The following is a 13,209-nucleotide window of genomic DNA, read 5'->3' as shown; positions in this document are numbered from 1 at the left end:
TTTGTTTTTTTTTACCATTGCTGCCCGGGTATTCTCACTTTCCAACTGCCTTTCTAGGTATTTGAAATCCTCCTCAGTAGCCAAGGTAGACAGGTGGAACACAGTGTCTGGTTCCACATTTTTACCAATTCTTCTCAGTTCTTCTTTTATTTCTATAAGCTGTGTCAACACTTTTCTTTGGAATCCTAAATGCAACAAAGGCCATGTTAATATCAAATACCATACAAAATAGCATCACAATACAGAGATATGACAACTACAATACATCCATAACAAAGAAGTTGCATGAAAATTTGAACACAAATTTCTGCCTCATCTATAGGGGATATCAAGGAGAAGAACTGTGGCCAGCTATCAAACAGAAGTTAAAAGATAAAGTAGAAAATCTTTATTTACTCCCACGGTAGTGATTCAGGAAAATCGAGAAAAATATTGTAGTAACAATCCATTGATACTTACTTTTGTCTGTCATTGGGAACTTGTCTTGCTTTTCTGTAAAAAAAAGAAAGCAAAAACATGTAATCGATATGCAATTAAAAAAAACATGATTCTCCTAATAAATTGTTAGAAAGTAGTTACGCTGGCCCCTAAATTTTCAAACATCGACACATTAAAAGTAATATGTTAATTAGATCATTTTAACTGATGATTCTTGACTAAACTTAAAGTGGAAAAAGTTCAGCTCATAAGTATGTCCATACTAACCTTGGGGAGTCCTGGGTGTCCTGGCTGATTGCCGTTCAGTCCTGGTAACTAATGAAGTATCACTATATTATTATTTGGAATCTTCACATCAGAATCTAAAAACTCTGGCAAAACATGTCCATACTAACCTTGGGAACTTCTGTCTTGAGGAGTCCTGGGTGTCCTGGCTGATTGGCTCAGTTCTGGTAACTAATGAAGTATCCTATATTATTATTTTGAATATTCACATCAGAATCTATAAACTCTGGCAAAACATGTCCATACTAACCTTGGGAATTTCTGTCTTGAGGAGTCCTGGGTGTCCTGGCTGATTGGCTCAGTTCTGGTAACTAATGAAGTATCACAATATAATATTGTCTGATTGCCGGATAATTTGCAATAAACTAGTTTTTAACTATTTTAATAAACTAGTTGATTTCAAAATAATACTGCTGGTTTTTAAACATTGAATGATTTAAGGCCAAAGTACATTTCTAATCTTCTGATGCATTATGAACCACCCAGAGCAGACCTCTCAGGTCATCTGGAACAGTAGTCAGCTACTTTTCTGTCCCCAGAATCAAAACTAAACATGGAGAAGCAGCATTTAGTTTTTATGCACAATATATATGGAACAAGCTCACAGAAAACTGCAGGCCTGCTGCATCTGTTAATTCTTTTAGATCAAGTTTAAAGACTTTACTGTTTGCCGCTGTGTTTTATTAATTGGAAATAAATAATGTTTATTTATATTGTCTTTTTTATATTTTCCTATGTTGCTGTTAAGTTCTATTAAAGCACTTTGAAAACTTGCCCTAATTCAAAAACTTATATTTCATATCTTAAAATAAAAACTAAAATGTATTTGTATCTTTTATAATAAATAATAATGTTTCATAGTTTCATGCTTAAAACCTTTGAACACAGTTGCAGTTCGCGTGCAGATAACTTTTTGGAGGGAAAAAAACTGCAATGTCAACACTGTATTTCACGGTTCCTAAACATTATAACAAATAATGTATTTAACTAATGAACATGTCAAAACGAACACGAATACTTACAAAATCAAAGTAGAAATGTTATGGTTTTATAAATGTGTCGCTCGCCCGTTGCTCTCCTCTCCAACAGGTGCTTTCTCGTGAAAAATATAATTGAAAATGGCGGAATTGTTAATCGCGAGATCTGGCAACAGTGATCTCGTCGCACGTCATGTCTCAGTAGGGCTTCGCTTGTGCCATCTAGCGGTTGAGAATTGAAATAGAAGTTGTATTTAACTTAAAATGAAAGACAGTCCTATACTATCGTAGAATGTGTATGACTATGAATGTTACAGCAAAGATAATGCTATTTCAAATGTTTATAAAATTGAGGGCTAAAAGCAGCCTACACATATTGCCCGTCCAATTCAGAGCTGTTGCTTAAAAAAAAAGACCATGAAATGGCATCTTGTAGAGATTGACATTGTGAACATGATGGGATAACAAATCTACCTGGCCTAAAACTAAAATGAATCATTCTTTACTTTTGACTCAAAGTGGGCTACAAAGTCGGTCTGAATAGGAGCTAAATCGTGAGCCTATAGAACGTGAAAGAAATGAAAACACCTTGTAATCACTGTTGACTTTGCTTAAATGATGGAATACATCTCATACATCTTTATTTTTACCAAAACGACATGTATCCAAATTCAAGGTTATTTTGGCAAGTGGGTTGCGGACTATATCGGGCAAAACCGAGAAGGTGAAATTACGGCTAATGCTTATGGTGAAATAGCCCGTTTTACGAGCTAAATCGTGTCTACGCACAGCCTACACATAAACATAGCAAATAAATGTAACCAAACACTTTTTAATTACAGTTGACTTTGCTAACATGATGGAATATCTTACATCTCGCAAGTTATTTTTGAAAAAATTACATTTAACCAGATTCAATTTAATTTAGGCTAGAAGTGGGTTACACATAGCCGGACTATATCGGGTCTAGATTTAACCGAGACGTTGAAATGAAGGCTATTGCTTGCTGGGTATATTTCAAACTGTTTCATATTACTAAATTCATGACTATTCAAAGAAGCATCTGAAATGAATCATTAGCACAAGTTTCTCTGTCTCTTTTTACTGGATGTAGTTATGTGATCAGTTCTGCTTTAAATGTTCTAGAAGTCGTCATTTCATTGTTTCCGTGAATTTTCGGTATTTGTTAACACAGTCTTACACGTCAAAAAGTCCCATAGATTTTTATTTTTCTTCATAAAACAGGAATTGAAAGTTTTTACAGTTACATCAAGCCCTTATGTGATGCAACAGACAAACTAAAGGGGGTTTCTAACTGGTAAGGAGCTGTAAAAGACGTGTAGATGTTGCATTTGATGTGATAATAATTACTTGACATGCCTGCATATCTGCATGTAGTCCAGGCCAGGTTAGGATTCCAGTTTGATCACAGGTAAGTACTTTCCATTTTCAAAATGCCTCAGGAAAATCACAGTGTAGCTACAATAAGTTGAGAAATGCATTCACACAGCAGGCCAAAGCTGGTCTTGCATGTTTCTACTCCTGGGATTTTTCCAGATGGCAGGGCTTTCAGGGTTAAGATGTAGCCTACTCTCAATATGTTTCGTTAAATGATGGTTTTAGTCGTAAGGGATTATGTCAGGAGCGTGTATATGTCCTTAACGCAATCCATATGGGACATTGACCCAGTTTCTTCAATCTCTCAATATGTTTGTGTGGACTGTAACTGGAATATGTTACGCCAGTAATATATTCCAGTTAAGACCTACAGAATTGCAATAATATCTAAAGTTTTACCTTTCTAAAGAGAAAAGGTGAATGCCTCTTATTGGGAATTGTTAGGTGTTTGCTAGGTTGTTCTGTGTAGTTGCTAAGTGTAGCCCAAGCCAAGAAAGGCTCAACCCAAGTGATATTCTGGCCCCTAGATATGGCTTGACTCTGCTTTCAATGTAGTCAAAAGTCAATCACTTCAGAAAGTAATATCACATCTTTCCTCAACAAACTGCACAATTTGAGATGGCATTCATGTCCTTGGCACATGGTGCTGAATGAATTGCATACCCAAAGTTTCAGAATGTTCTGGGTTCAATGTAAATTAATATTAATCGACAGCATTTGTGCCATAGTGTGGATTGTAACAAATAATTTAAAATTGTCCCTCATTTATTACAAAATAATGCATTACATTACCATACAATGACAGTAAGAAACTTACAATGGAAGTGAATGGGGCCAACACATAAATATTAAAATACACATGAATCCATATGAATCAAAATCAGAATGAGCTTTATTGCCAATTATGCTTACATGTACAAGGAATTTGTCTTGGTGACAGAAGCTCCCAGTGCATAAACAATACAACAAGACAGATAAAAAGTGAATTATAAAATATAAGTATATATAGAGATACGCAACAAGATATTAGTACTGTGCAAAAGTGTTAGGCACTTGGGAAAAATATTGCATAGTGAGGATGTCTTCCAAAATAATGCCATAAATTGTTTTCATTTATCAATTAACATCATACAAAGTCTAGTAAACAAAAACGCTAAATCAATATTTTGTGTGACCACCTTGGCCTTCAAAACATCACCAAAACTCTTAGACACAGTTTTTCTTGGTTGTTGGCAGATAGGATTTTCCAAGCTTCTTGGAGAATTTTGCCACAGTTCTTCTATCTATTTCAGTGGTCTCCATTGCTTCTGTCTCTTCTTGTAATCCCAGACTGACTCAATATTCAGTGGGGGGTACATGCCATCTGTTGCAGGGCTCCCTGTTCTTCTATTCCATTCTATTTGCAAAATAAATGTTTGGGAGTCTAAAATGTATATTTCCTATTATATATATATATATATATGTACAAATATACATCTGCTATATATAGTTGCAAGGGAATGTATGGCAGAAGAGGTAGGATATGTTGGCTGAATATAAAAAGACTAAGCTGTGTATTGCACCTAATGATTGCTCAATGGGGCAGTTTAAACTGTTCATAAGATGGATAGCCTGAGGGGAAAAAACTGTTCCTGTGCCCGATGGTTTTGGTGCTCTGTATCGCTGTCCAGAAGGCAACAGTTCAGAAAGGAAGTGGGCTGGGTGAGTGTAGTCCAGAGTGATTTTTCCAACTCTGTACACTTTCAGAGTGAGATAAAGTCCTTGAAGGGAGAGCAGGAGGAAACCAATAATCCTCTCAGCAGTCTGAACTGTCCTTTTTGTAGTCTTCTGATTTCATAGCTGAACCAAATCAGACAGTTATTGAGTGCAGAGGACAGACTCAATGTCTGCTGAGTAGAACTGTATCAGCAGCGCCTGTGGCAGGTTGAAATTCCTCAACTGTTGAAGGAAGTACAACCTCTGATGGGCCATTTTCACAATGGTCAATTTGGGGGTCCCACTTCAGGTCCTGTCAGATGGTGCCCAGGAACCTGAATGACTCCACTGCTGCCACAGTGCTGTTTAGAATGGTGAGCAGGGACAATTTTGGGGTATTCCACCTAAAGTCCACTATCATCTTCACTGTTTTGAGCTTGTTCAGCTCCAGGTTGTTTTGACTGCACTAGTGAGCTAGCCTCTCAACTCCCTTCTGTATACAGATGCCGATCACCATTCCTTTTTCCAGTTGCTGGCATCGTGTTGTGTAGTCCTGGTGTGCATTATATATCTTCAAGTCCCCATAGTAGCTGTCTACCAAGCTCCAAAGGCACACTGGTACATGGAAAAACTCCAGTGCATAGCTAACAAGCGTGTGTGGAATTGATCCACACACATTTGCCAAGTCCAGCCAGACTGGATGGATGTCTGTCTTGTCTCTCCTGACAGACTGGATCTGCTCCCATATTACTGACGCATGTTCCATGCACCAAGGAAAACCTGGTATGCCTGACTTCTGGGCAGCTTGTGTCTATGTATTCTTTCTTCATGAGGTAGTCAGACATCCTCCTAGCTACCACCGAAAAGAAAAGCTTTCCCTCCATGTTCAAGTCCTAATTTGACTAATGTTGGTAAATTCCTGCTGTTTGGGTATGAAGATGGCCACTGCCCTTTGCCACTCCACAGATTACTTCTTCCAGGCAACCCTTGATAGTCTCCACAACATTTTGAGAACCATGGGGTACTTCTTATACAGTTGTATGGTATCCCATTTGGGCCTGGGGCTTAAGTTGCCCTGTCTTTTTCTACCACCTGCCTCACCTCGCTCAGCTTAGGCAGATCTATGTCAAATTCCACTACTGGCTCTACTTGCTGTGGGACATATCCAGGGGAGCCAAGCCGGTTGTCTTTGAAGGGGTCACCAATTTGCTGTTCCATGTGGTCCTCTAGTTCCTCTTTTGCTATCACCAGCTTCCAACTCCTCTTTTCTTACATTAGGTTTCAGCAAACTTGAAAGGATCCTTGATGAATTCTCCGCTGTCGGATTCTCTCTGCTCTCCTGAAGATTGCTAATCTAGACCTTATGCCATCCCACAATACCTTCAAGCCCTCCTTCTTCTGCTCCTCCAAGCCTTACAATGCTGCCTCCACTCTTTCACTAGCTGAAGTATCTCCTCCTCTCTCTGACCCATCACCCTGGGAATACTCTTCCTTACTACTGTTCCACCAAATCTACCTATGCATTCTTCCTACACATATCGCTAAATGTATTAAGCTTGGCCTCCACCCTTCCAGTAAGGGAATTCTCCAAGGTGGAGCACATGTCCTCATCTAGTCTGCTCCATTCATCATTATCATTAGATCTCGGCCACTTGATTAGCCGCCTCCTCCCTGGTTTCTTCTCATTGTCATGTCTTCCCTGTCTTGTCTGTGGGTTGAAGGTTGTCTCTTCTTGCAGCTCACCTGTCCTGGCGGAGGTACTGGTCTTCTTAATGCACCTCCACAACAGTGGATTCAGGAGCACAGTTGTGCTCAACCGGGCTCTGTATCCTTTTTGTCTGACCTGCTGCTGCACTGGAAGGTTGTGTCTAACAGCTCCTGCCACAATTCATCCTTCCTTGATGAATCTGCAGGCCTTGTAAGTTCTTACCATCATCCACCCATAACTGCATCTTCTAAGGAGCCTTTGCTCATTATCCATGGCTTTTTCAGTTGGCCATATTGTCTGTCCTAATTGGTCCATCTTCCATCCCACCTCTTAGAGGACCACTGGGCTGTTTTCCTTTTAATTGTGCAGTTGGTAAGGGTGTATCCTTTGTATGGACCTGTGGGTACGGTAACTAGCCTGCCTACTCCTGTGCAGAATTTGCTGTGTCAGCCAGTGGCATACCTCCACCAGTGCCTTCAGTCCAGCTGCAGGGTCATCAGCTTGGAGTCACTTATCTTCAGTGTTTCACCCCATTAATCCCGGAACATCTCCTGGTGGTGGGGCAGCGGTCAGTGACTACTCCCTGCCACCCCCCACAGCTGGACACTGGAACCCCTCCAACTCCTCTCATCCTTCCTTCAAGAATAATTTTCAACCAGAGTTCTATGTCATAATACCTCGACAGGACCATGCGTCCCAGCCCGTTCGCCAACTGGCACCAAAATGCGTACTCTGTGGCCTACATATCGCCCAGGTTCCCCTAATCCTCTGTTTAATATTTTTCCATGGATTTTAATTTGATTAATTTCATTTGCAAGCTTTATGGGATTGTAGTTCATGCCCCCATGAAGTGTTTAATTTAAAAAAAATGTATTCACCTCAGAGCTGGTTGGTTTGTCTCTTGGCAGAGAATTATTTTAGGATGGATTGTATGCAAGCCTATTGGGGAAAAAATTAATGGGCAAAATAGCCAACTTGCGGAACCCAGGCAGATGAAAAAGTAGCCAAGCACTGTTGGACTCTCTTGGCATACATCTCATAAGTTGTTTCCTCTGGGATGTCCAAAGGACATTCATCTTTAAGATTAATTTGTCTTTAAGGCGTATATGATTTAACGTTTTATGCAAATCAACATTGTACACAAACGGAAGATAAAACTCTCTTAAACTGACATCTTGGAGATGTACTTGGGTTATCTGATAAGTGTGGAGAAGAGGAGGGCATGGCCGGGCTGTGAGGATGCACGCCCGTTGCTGAGTTGCCCAATTAGCAGAAGGGGGATAAAGGAGGAGCCAGGGATGCCAGAGAGAGCAAGAGAGACACAAGGAGGGGTGTGTGTGTGTGTGTGTGTGTGTGTGTGTGTGTGTGTGTGTGTGTGTGTGTGTGTATTTATCACTTTGTGGGGACCAAATGTCCCCATAAGAATAGTAAAACCCGAAATTTTTGACCTTGTGGGGACATTTTGTCGGTCCCCATGAGGAAAACAGCTTATAAATCATACTAAATTATGTTTTTGAAAATGTAAAAATGCAGAAAGTTTTCTGTGAGGGTTAGGTTTAGGGGTAGGGTTAGGTTTAGGGATAGAATATAAAGTTTGTACAGTATAAAAACCATTATGTCTATGGAAAGTCCCCATAAAACATGGAAACACAACGTGTGTGTGTGTGTGTGTGTGTGTGTGTGTGTGTGTGTTGTTTCAGTTCAGTGTTTTATGTTGGAATTAATGTCTTAAAGTTAATTGTTAATCCGGTTTCCACTTCCTCCATTCCATTAAGAAGAGACCTTTTACAGCTGGTAAAACCTGTAATCCCCAATGATTTTATCACTGTAAAGAAGGAGACCTAATCTGACGGCAGTTTGGCGCTGGGTCTGACACACACACACACACACACACACACACACACACACACACACACACACACACACACACACACACACACACACACACACACACACACACACACACACACACACACACGTTCAAATTTGCCGCTCCTCTGTTACCGCTATGGTCCGGGTGCACACGAGACACATAGCACTTGTTCATTCAAACTCAAAGTACCCATCGTCCTGATACAATAAACTCACATCGCATTCACACGCATACATATACGTTCAAATAGATTTACCTGTTCATGATGAGTTGATTCCAGGTGTGAAAGAGTCAGATTTAACGTGATTGTTGGTATCGAGGGCTATTTATAGCGCACTGTCAAGTCTCAGCAATAATGGCATCACCCGGAACGGAGGATTCTATGTGTCATGTGATTTGGGAAATGTTTTTTGTGTCTATAGTTCATTTATGTCTTAAAAGAATATTACGTGATGTTGGTATGTATTTTATGGGTATATATTTATGTTTACTGTTTATTAGTGCGAGTTTATGTAGTACTTAAGCACTGTGAAATTTCATATTCCCCCTGGTCTTTGGAAAATGGTTGGCTCCAATAGGGGAGGAGCCAACAGTATAAAAGAGTGGCTGAATATTCATTCAGGGTCTCTTGGTAGACTGATGCGGGAGTGTGCAATTGTGGTGCCACGAACAAATCATGTTTTGCTGTGTGAAACCGTGTATTGTGGATACGTGTTTACAGTTTTTTGTTTATTTTATTTATTTTGTTTAGTTAAGATATTTTTGCCGGTGGAAGAGTTGATTATTTTTGTACAGTTTGGGACTCGCTTATAAATAAGGTTCACCTCTATATAAATGAACCATCATTTTGCACCATAGTGCATTTGCGAGTTGCGCCATCATTTTTATTTTTTCTATCTTGGACCATACCACGTCCAGGAAGTGGGCCATCAAAACCCACTTCCCTACAATCACATTAAATGTTGTGGTTATACTTTTGAAACATTGTGTGTGTATGTGTGTTAATGTTTTTTGACTGGCCTATTGTAAGTCCTTTACTGTAACTGCAATTTTTGCTTTTTTGCTGTAAGTAAATACGTAAATGATGAGCCAGAATTTATGTAGTAATCAGTATTATGCCACAAATGCTGACGACTGAGTTTAACTTGTCCTGAACCAGGAACATTCCTTTTAATGCTTTAATAGTTTTGTTCAAATCCCCAACCCCAAGTATGAATAGTAGTAATAGTGTTTATTGCCTTGACTAGCACCACTAATTATTCTGCTCTGGTCGCCTTACTTGGTTGTGTCTATAAGGTTACCATCCAGATGCCGAAAGTCTCTTAAGAGTCACATGTGACATTTGCACATGCATTCCATCTCTATTTAGCAAGTGTACTTTGAAATATTTTTGAACAATCTCATTATGCTTCACTCAAGTCAGTTGTGGATGCTGGTAGAGGCAGAATATGAGTGCAACACGAGACCACGTACCCCCGCATAGACACTCATTCCTCTTCTGTACCGCGTTGTGGTCCGATCTCTGATTCATAGAAATCAGCTGCTCACTGATGATCCACTGATATGCAGTAGCTATTTACTTAGTTTTGTTTAAAAAGATGAATACCAGAAGAGGTTTTGAATCAGGAATCAATCACATCCAAAAATGCACACTTCTTAAAGAGACCACAGAATGATTTGTTTGCATTTTGCTGTTGATTTGCATCACATATTGAGAACCTACACCTGCTTTATAGAGCTACATAAATAAAAATATGCTCTTGCATATTGTACTCATTATGCATGCTTTATTTGGTTTAATAATACATACAGGTGAAACTCGAAAAATTAGAATATCGTGCAAAAGTTCATTAATTTCAGTAATTCAACTTAAAAGGTGAAACTAATATATTATATAGACTCATTACAAGCAAAGTAAGATATTTCAAGCCTTTATTTGATATAATTTTGATGATTATGGCTTACAGCTTATGAAAACCCCAAATTCAGAATCTCAGAAAATTAGAATATTACATGAAATCAATAAAAAAAAAGGATTTTAAATACAGAAATGTCGGCCCTCTGAAAAGTATAATCATGCATATGTACTCAGTACTTGGTTTGCATTAATTACTGCCTCAATGCGGCGTGGCATGGATGCTATCAGCCTGTGGCACTGCTGAGGTGTTATGGAAGACCAAGATGCTTCAATAGCGGCCTTCAGCTCTTCTGCATTGTTTGGTCTCATGTCTCTCATCTTTCTCTTGGCAATGCCCCATAGATTCTCTATGGGGTTCAGGTCAGGCGAGTTTGCTGGCCAGTCAAGCACAGTAATACCATGGTCATTGAACCAGGTTTTGGTACTTTTGGCAGTGTGGGCAGGTGCCAAGTCCTGCTGGAAAATGAAGTCAGCATCTCCATAAAGCTTGTCTGCTGAAGGAAGCATGAAGTGCTCTAAAATGTCCCGGTAGGCGGCTGCATTGACTCTGGACTTAATAAAGCACAGTGGACCAACACCAGCCGATGACATGGCTCCCCAAACCAACACAGACTGTGGAAACTTCACACTGGACTTCAAGCATCTTGGATTGTGTGCCTCTCCATTCTTCCTCCAGACTCTGGGACCTTGGTTTCCAAATGAGATGCAAAATTTGCTCTCATCAGAAAAGAGGACTTTGGACCACTGAGCAACAGACCAGTTCTTTTTTCTTTAGCCCAGGTAAGACGATTCTGACGACATTTGAAGCCCATGTCCAGGACCCGTCTGTGTGTGGTGGCTCTTGATGCAGTAACTCCAGCCTCAGTCCACTCCTTGTGAAGCTCCCCACACATTTGAATGGCCTTTTCCTGACAATCCTCTCCAGGCTACGGTCATCCCTGCTGCTTGTGCACCTTTTTCTTCCACACTTTTCCCTTCCACTTAACTTTCTATTAATGTGCTTTGATACAGCACTTTGAGAACATCCAACTTCTTTTGCAATTACCTTTTGAGGCTTTCCCTCCTTGTGGAGGGTGTCAATGATGGTTTTCTGCACAACTGTCAGGTCAGCAGTCTTCCCCATGATTGTGAATTCAACTGAACCAGACTGAGAGACCATTTAAAGGCTCAGGAACCCTTTGCAGGTGTTTTGGATTAATTAACTGATTAGAGTGTGACACTTTGAGCCTACAATACTGAACATTTTCACAATATTCTAATTTTCTGAGATTCTGAATTTGGGGTTTTCATAAGCTGTAAGCCATAATCATAAAAATTATATCAAATAAAGGCTTGAAATATCTTACTTTGCTTGTAATGAGTCTATATAATATCTTAGTTTCACCTTTTAAGTTGAATTACTGAAATTAATGAACTTTTGCACGATATTCTAATTTTTCGAGTTTCACCTGTAGACTACATACACCATTTAAACAGATCAGAGATAAAGGCAAGAGCAGCATGCTATGAATGTTAACTAGCCTTGTTCTTAAATGATCACTATTGAGTGTCTTTTTTTCTCTCACAGTAGGATGTTTTGTAATTGCACACGTGAAGCCATACACATGCAGTGGAACAGTTTACTTTCCATTTGTCTGGATCGTAAACCGTTTTTATGTTCTTCATATTCAAAATGTTAATTGTTATTCATGCATATTATGTATGAATTTGACTACAGTTATGTGATCCAAGAAAGGGGGAATATTTGAATTTGAAATATATTCTCATAAAAATGCCAATATACAGTACAAAGAGGTACGAAGACATCCGACATTTGCCTAACACCTACTCTTAAGCCATCTTTACTCTGCAAAGGTGGCATAGAAGCTGCATCTGAAGTGGCTTAAATGCCAAGAAACACGGACCGTTTAATGCATGCTCTGAGGCAGCAAAAATGTATTTACACCGCAATTCCAATTGCATATACATTTTATGAGATCAATGTTTTCATTTATATAGCATCAGAACTGCTTTAAATATAGGGGCTGAGGTGGGTCATATTGAGGCATCATTTTGTCTGGCTTTTATATCTTTACACAGAATTTTGCTTTCTATGGTTGGTTTTTGAAGTCTGCATTGATGTATGCTTTATTTCTGTGCACGCAGTTCAGTGGTAAGAATAAAAATGGCTTCTGATGGAGTGGCTGAAATCAGTAAATTGATTTATAAATATAGTTATAGAATTGTTATATGCCATATATTGTGTCTCAAAACGTATTATTTAAAAAAAAGTTGCCCATATGGTCTAATAATTCCATTGCCCAAACAAGGCTTATTTAATTGCACCTCTTGTCTCTCTGGCGACTCCCATTGGTAGCCTGGCTGAAGGACGGCCCTCAGATGCGAGGCAACGATAACATAAAATTTTCCACATGTTGGGCATTATGACCATTATATGCATTTGACTGTTCATGCGCGCATCCACATTTACCAAGTGTGCTTGCGCCTTCTGGTATATGTGGTAATGTGTCCTTTCACAAATTAAGTGCTGGTAATTCCAACTTGTTTCCAATATTTATCACAGTTTCAGCTTCATGCTGAAAAATCATTGGACTTATGTGGACCTCAGTTGATACACTCATTTAGCTCTCATTCAAGAAATATCTCAGTGTATATAAAAAGTCCTCAGGCTGCAGCAGCTACCGTGCCCAGAATTCACTGAAGCATGCAAAGTGTCAGGTTCAGCTCAGGTTTGAAAATGTCAAGCTCTGCTGAATTATCTAATGTGTGCTCCTGAGAGACATTCCCTCATGGTAGGGTACGTGAATCAGACTCTACTCTAGGAAGAAGATCTTCTGAAAGTCAAATAGCTTTTGGGCCAGTTGACCCTGAGCCTCAAATACCCAAAATGTGACAGCAGCAAGTCTCTGTGGGCTGC

The 13,209-nt window shown here is 39.5% G+C and overlaps 1 protein-coding gene across 1 annotated transcript in view; it reads left to right on the top strand.

The window, feature by feature from the left end:
- The first annotated feature begins 3,021 nt into the window (after positions 1 to 3,021).
- The window catches only part of LOC127618961 (UPF0687 protein C20orf27 homolog), a 37,097-nt gene continuing 26,909 nt past the window's right edge, over positions 3,022 to 13,209 (top strand). Inside the window, exon 1 of the mRNA XM_052091670.1 lies at positions 3,022 to 3,132. The gene's annotated coding sequence lies outside the window, so the exon portion shown is untranslated. The remainder of the gene's footprint in view (positions 3,133 to 13,209) is intronic.

Source organism: Xyrauchen texanus, chromosome 2 (genome assembly GCF_025860055.1).
Source record: "Xyrauchen texanus isolate HMW12.3.18 chromosome 2, RBS_HiC_50CHRs, whole genome shotgun sequence".
Classification (NCBI taxonomy): domain Eukaryota; kingdom Metazoa; phylum Chordata; class Actinopteri; order Cypriniformes; family Catostomidae; genus Xyrauchen; species Xyrauchen texanus.
This window is presented reverse-complemented; position numbering and strand designations above follow the sequence as displayed.